Source organism: Callospermophilus lateralis, chromosome 13 (genome assembly GCF_048772815.1).
Source record: "Callospermophilus lateralis isolate mCalLat2 chromosome 13, mCalLat2.hap1, whole genome shotgun sequence".
Classification (NCBI taxonomy): Eukaryota; Metazoa; Chordata; class Mammalia; order Rodentia; family Sciuridae; genus Callospermophilus; species Callospermophilus lateralis.
The window spans coordinates 106,394,699-106,401,297 of NC_135317.1; positions in this window are offsets into that span (position 1 = coordinate 106,394,699).

Sequence of the window (6,599 nt, forward strand, 5' to 3'; positions counted from 1 at the left end):
GGGGAACTCTGGCACCGGCAGCCGTGTTCTTATTCACTCTGACTCGGGAGGGTTTAGACAGAAGGATCTAGAAACTGGCTCCACTGAAGGTCTGCACTCTGTGTTCTTCCTGGAGCTCCACATCATGGGAGTTCCTGCTCTAGTTTGCGAAGACCGCTGACAGAGGAACGCACCCACAGGAGCGAGGGAACAGAGATGCAGTTTAGAATCGTCAGGCTTCTTCGCCTACCTGTGGAAGGCCCTGGCTCCGTCCCCAGCCACACACACACACACACACACACACAGAGTCTTTTGCTTGAAAAGATAAGAAAGAATTTCAGACTAATCGAAGTCAGCAATTCAGCATAAAAGTGGGAAATCTTGGGCTGGTACAGATGAGCACAGTCTTATGGTTTGCGTGTAGGTGTTCCCCAAAAGCTGTTAATGTAGGACTGTTTAGAGGCGAAATGATTAGATTATGTGAGCTGTAGCCTAATGAGTGGATTGATCCATTTGATGGATTTCCTGGGGAGACAGAAAGCAGCGTTTTCCCTCTTAGCAGTACAAAGCAGTACCTCACTGTGCAGAACTGCCAAGGAGCGAAGGTGGGGAGCAGCCGCAGAGGGTGGGGGCAGCCGGCCGGGCAGGCGCCGTGTGGTGGGCGGACTGCAGTGTGTGCGTGGAGCCCGAGGATGTCTGCGGTGTGGACAGCTTCTAGGGTATCAATAACACCAGAAGGCAACCACCCATTTCAGTGAGGTTCGACCCGGGACATAGATAAGAAGACAAGCAGGAGAAGACACTGGGAACTGGAGCAGTGGTGGCATGTGACTGAGGGCCCAGCTGCTCAGTTGTGCAGTCTCTGGTTGCCCCAGGGGCGCAGGAAACAGGGTGCAGACTTGTGCCCTCGCTGTCTTTCTAGTCTCCCTCGGGCAGTGTCGTGTGACCCTGTGTCGCAGTTCTTCCCATGGACTCCTGATTGTCAACGTGTCACCTCGGACAGTGCCTCATATCTCAGTCACTGTCTTTAAACACTGGGAGCTCTCTGTTTCTGTGTTCAGAAGAGGGTGTGGAGAATAGCAGTCACCATTTATTTAGCATCTACTGTGTACAAAGCACTGAGCAGAGTACACCATCGACGGCGTGGCGTGGGTTAGAGAGGAGAGGGCTTGCGGGGCGGCTGGTGGTGAGGCTAGTCCTGCTGCGTCTCACATGCAGGAGGGTGAATAGGTAAGTCCTTAAACCAGACGCTACAGCTGGGGTTCTTTTAAGTGGCAAAGCCTAGCCCACGCTAGCTCAAGGAGGAAAAGAAAGGGAATTTTGGCCCGTGGACCTCAGGAATTCAAGGAGTAATTCAGGTAAGTGCTGATCCAGGGCCCAAATGCTACCCCCGCAGACCTTTCTCCACTCTGCGTCCACCAGTGAGCCTGTCCTCAGCTTCCACCCTTCCACACATTCCCTGGTAGCTTCTTCAATTCTCATGTCCCCACAACATCAGGCACAAGAGAGGAAAGTCTACACGCCATTATTCCCAGAAAGAGTGGCTGAGCCCACTTGGATTGGTCCTCTGTTCCCCGTTCTCTCTCTAGACCGCAGCGAGGGCAAGAAGAACAAGGTTTGCCGGTCTGACTTAAGCCAGCCGGTGCTCATTTCTGGAGCTGAGAGTGCGCTTCATGTCAAACAGACCGTACAGCCGTTTCTCAGGGGAAAATCTGGGTGCTGTTGTCAAGCTGGGGTGCAAACCCACACAGTCCAAATGGCATGCAGAAAAAAGCTGAAACATGTGCTATTCACCTTCATAGAATTTTAAAATTAAATGTCTCAAACCATGCAGTGTTCTTAGTGGGGAACCTGGTAAAAATTCAGGAGGCACATAGTCATCAGGTCACAGTGTTAAGTGCTGAGAAAGAGACACAGGGAGTAAGCTCCCTGACTCCAGGAGACTACGCTGGACCCAGGGTGGACCTGAGGAAAACACCTTGATTGTTACTGCAGTTCAGTCCTGGGGTGGTGAACTTCCCAGGAACGGGAGGAGAGGGCATCCCCCTTCGCAGGAAAGAGGGAGTGTCCTGCTTTGGGAACCATGCAGAGGGGCCCAACATTTTTTCAGAGATGTTGAATTGAAGGGGTGTTATGGTTTGGATGTGAGATGTCCCCCAAAAGCTCACATGTGAGACAATGCAAGAAGGTTCAGAGGAGAAATGATTGGGTTGTGACAGCCTTACCCAACCAATGAGTTAATCCCTAGCGGGATTAACTGAGGGGTAACTGAAGGCAGGTGGGGTGTGGCTGGAGGAGGCACTGGGGGCATTGGGGTCGTGGCTTTGGGTATATATTTTGTATTTGGCTAGCGGAGTCTCTCTCTTCCCTCCACCACACTCTTGCACCATGATGTTCTGCCCCACCTCGGGCCCTGAGGAGTGGAGCCTGCTGTCTATGGATGGGACCTCTGAAACCGTGAGTCCCCACATGAACTTTTCCTCTCCTAAAATTGTTGTGGTCAGATCTTTTAGAAACAGCAGTGAAAAAGCTGACTAAAACAAAGGGGGCGGGGCCAGATGGCTGCCTGCCTCCTTCCTGTTCTAATGTCCCAGGGAGGAACACTATGTCGTCGCGATACACAGCGTAACACAAAGAGCCAGAGAGTGGGACTGAGCCAAGCGTCCATCGTTGATGAGCTGATAAATGAAACGTAGTATATTCACACAATGGGCCGTTTTTCAGAAATACAAAGGAGTGAAGTACTGATACTTGCTAGGACGGGGTGAAGCTCAGTGGCAGAGACCAGCCACAAAGGACCACGTAGTGCATGATCCTGGTCATATGAAATGCCCATAATGTGCAAATCCGAAGAGACAGAAAGCAGAGTGGTAGCTGCCCAGGCCTGGGGAAGGAGAGGAGGGGAAAGCTGGAAATGGGCAGGACGCTTCTTTCCAGGGTGATGAAGACATTCTGGAATCGACCGTGGTGATTGCCCAATTATGTGAGTGTACTAAGACCATCAATGGTACACTTTAAATGGGTAAATGGCATGGCCTGTGAACTCTCTCTCAATAATGCTTTTATTTAAAGAAAAAGTGCATGCAGAAGAAATTCTAAGAGAGAACAGAGCTGGGGCTCTGCAGAATGAGGCTCGGGACTGTGCGTTTGACAGAGGGCTGAAAGAGGCAGAGGCCAGATGCCAGCGCTAGACCCCGGAGGAGGCGTTCATTGCAACCACTCTGCACTGTAGACGCTGCAGCACGAGGACCTCGGGGGCGGGGTGCCAAGGGTGCTGGGTGCATCACGGGGCCCCGAGGCAGGCCTCTCTGCCCCAGCTCCAGCACTTGGCCAGCTCTGCCGGGCAGGTCTTCCAGATGGCCAGCCCCTCCATCGCCACACCCCTGTCCTGGGGCTAAAGGCCTTTCTTTTCCCTGAGCCCAGTCCTCTCCTGTTGCAGTGTCTCCTCTCCTTTTTTTGTTTTGTGCTTACCCGACTAGTTCTCTGTCCTTGGCTAGGCTATTTCTTCTTTTATGATCATCAATGAGTCAGCTTTTGACTTTTATATTTCATTTATTCTTCCCTGGGGTCCTCTGTGACTCTATCATAAAGGTTTCTTATTTTAAATGTGAAGATTCACTAATACACTTAAAATGAGAAGACCCAGTTTCTCAAGAGCTATTAAGATGAAACATTTTAGACAATAAGAATAAGGACAAAGTGACCTGACATTTAGTTGAACAGTTTATACAACGAAGAACTTGAGGGACTCCTTGAAAGACCTTTTCTCTTTTGACTCTACGTGTAGTAGGGGCGCAGGTGTATGTCTTACCTAGGGTTTGTTTGAAGAGTCCTACTCAACTAAAACAAATGCTAGATTTCACATCCATTTGTCCATTCAGTCATTCCTGCATTCATTCATTTGTTCAGAACCACTGTGTAATGAGCATCTGCTGTGAAGCAGACACCCGTAGGTGTGGGAAGATGAGAATGTGAGAGGCCCCGGTTCTCATGGTGATGCACCCCGGCAGGTGGTAAGCACGCACAGGTCACGAGTAATTGTAAGATCAGAGTTGCCCTGCGTCATCAGGGAGCAGTGGAAGTCACTGTCATACCATTTCACAGGACCTCGGGTTTCTTGCCCCTCTTCCTGCACTTGCTTTCCAAGGAAGTCCCCCAAAGTGCTGGCGAGGGCTGAAAGGGAGGGAAAAGGCATCCCTCCAAGCCTTCAGCACACAGTGGGAAGCTGGAGGAACCTCACTTGTTCTAACACGGCAACACATTGGCACCGAGGCGTATTTTAAAGTACTGGAGTATTTGAAAAGTCATGAAAGTTTACCATTTTCAAGTAGGTGTTTTAGTTAATTCAAGTGGAGGTCACTCTAATTAAATGAATGGATCTTATTTTTTAAAGATTTTATGTGAATTTTAATTGAAGAATTAATTTTAAAATTCATTTTAATTCAAGTATAAGATACATGAGAAAGATCTGAAGGTCATATGTATACAGGGGGTGATTTCACAGACTGTGCACACCTGCAGAGCCACACGGGGTGTGCTGGGCCCCCAGAAGGCCCGCGTGCCCCTTTCATTCTGCAAACTCGGATTTCAGGAGGGCGGATACTTTCTGGGACTTGTTCCGTGCTAGGCTTTGTTAGGCTCATCTTTTAAAGATGCCATATCATATTAAGAGCACCTTTTCTTTATTTTCATGTGCATGTTAAAGGGTCCTCTGGGGATCTCTTTGATATTAGTCATTTGATTCACAGATCCTTCTTTTTCAGAGAGCCAGACCTGTCCTTCAGCCCAGCATTGTGGACATTCCTGGAGCTTTTCCACAAGCAGGAAATTTCCATGATGCCAGGGGCCCTGCAGCCCTGAGCAGGCGTGGGGAAGTGGAAGTTTCTCTGACGGCTGTGCCAGGCCCTGGAGCAAACCAGAGCCAGGATTTCTTAATGCATTTCCCCCTTCCTCTGGGGAGCACAGTGAGCCCTGTGCCCTTGGCCACTTCCCTCCCGTCCTTTCCTGTCCATAATGCCGATTACGGGATTTCATGTGACTTGCTGCTAATTCCTCTGAATGGTGAAGGTCACTGCAGGGTGAATGTTCCTTAGACCACTGCAATCACAAGGTTGCTAGAGAGGTTCACATCCAGTGTTCGGACTCTGTGCCCTCGAATTCTGGGAGCCTATGGCAGGACTGTGGAGGGAAGAAACAAGCCCAAAGGACCCGGTAGTAATAGGAATGGAAAAAGCACCCTCTGTCCACAGGAGGACTGGCCTTCATGGAACAAGGTCCCGAGGGAGGATTGAAATCCCCAGGAACAGTGTGGGTCTCAGAAACTTGGCCAGGTCTCAGAATTTCTGACAAGTCTTCTGTGCGAACACGCACCTGCCTCCCCCTGAGTTCCGATTCTCCTCCCCTATTCGTTTGCTCCGACGTCAGCTGCGTTTAAGGTGCCGGATCTTCTCTCCCTCTTCAAGCCCCAACCTGGATGTTCTGTTTCTTCCCTTGGGAGAGACAACTTTATCCCCTCCTTTCCTGGGAATTTAGAGGTCACCCAACACGATCTTCCTTTTTTTCTTCTTGCTCTTTTCTCTGTCCCTGAACACAATTTTTCACATGTCCTTTATTTTCAAGTGTCTGAAAAGATAAAACCCTGCTTTGGGCCCCAAGATGGTTCTAGGTGCTCATTCTCCCACACAGTGCTTCCTAGTCATCTGCCACCTCCCTAAACCTTAAAAATATTTTATAACAGGTTTGAAATATGCAAAAGTAGAAGCTGTAGTGGCACACACCTGTAACCCCAGCAGCTGGGGAGGCTGAGGCAGGAGGATGGCAAGTTCAAGGCCAGCCTGGGCAACTTGGCAAGGCCCTAAGCAACTTAGTGAGACCCTGTCTCAAAATAAAAACAGAGCTGGAGACGAGGCTCAGAGGTAAAGCACCCCTGGATTAAATCTCCAGTAGCTCCTCCCCCAAAATACACAACATTAGAGAGAATAGAATAATGATCCCCTATAAGCCATTCTCAGACTCAAAAGTTACCCTTTCCCTGTGCGTTCTCTTTCCTTTCTCCTCTGTCACAGAAGCATTCAGGAGCAAATTCCATCACCACCTCGTCACTGCACTGTCCTCACCCTGCTCTGGTCACCAGTGAGTTTCACAGGATTCAGTGGCCCCCCGAATGGGTCTCCCCACCTCTGCTCTGGCCTCCTTCAGTCTAGTCACGGTACAGCAGCCACCGTCACCTAGTTAAGGCGCAGAATGGTGATGCTGAACCTCTGCTCTAGCACTGCCCCACTGTTGGAGGCGGTAGCTGTCCTGGGGTTTCCTTGGGCTGTACCCGCTCACTCCACCACTTCTCCACGCCACGTTCTCTCGTTCTTCTTTTGCTCACTGCACCCCAGGCACTGGGACCCTCGGTGCTCTGCACTGTGGTCCCTTCTGCCTGCAGCACTTCCTCTAGGCATCTGTGAGAGTCACACTCTGATTGCTCTTGGATGTTGCTGAACCGTCACTGAAGAGAAGCTGTCCAGTTGTGGGAGCAGACGCCCGTTTACCTTCACATTCCCTTTCTCCATTCCTCCGCTCTGCTTCCCACTCTCCCACCTCTCAGTGTCATTACTGTGTCCCTAGAGGGA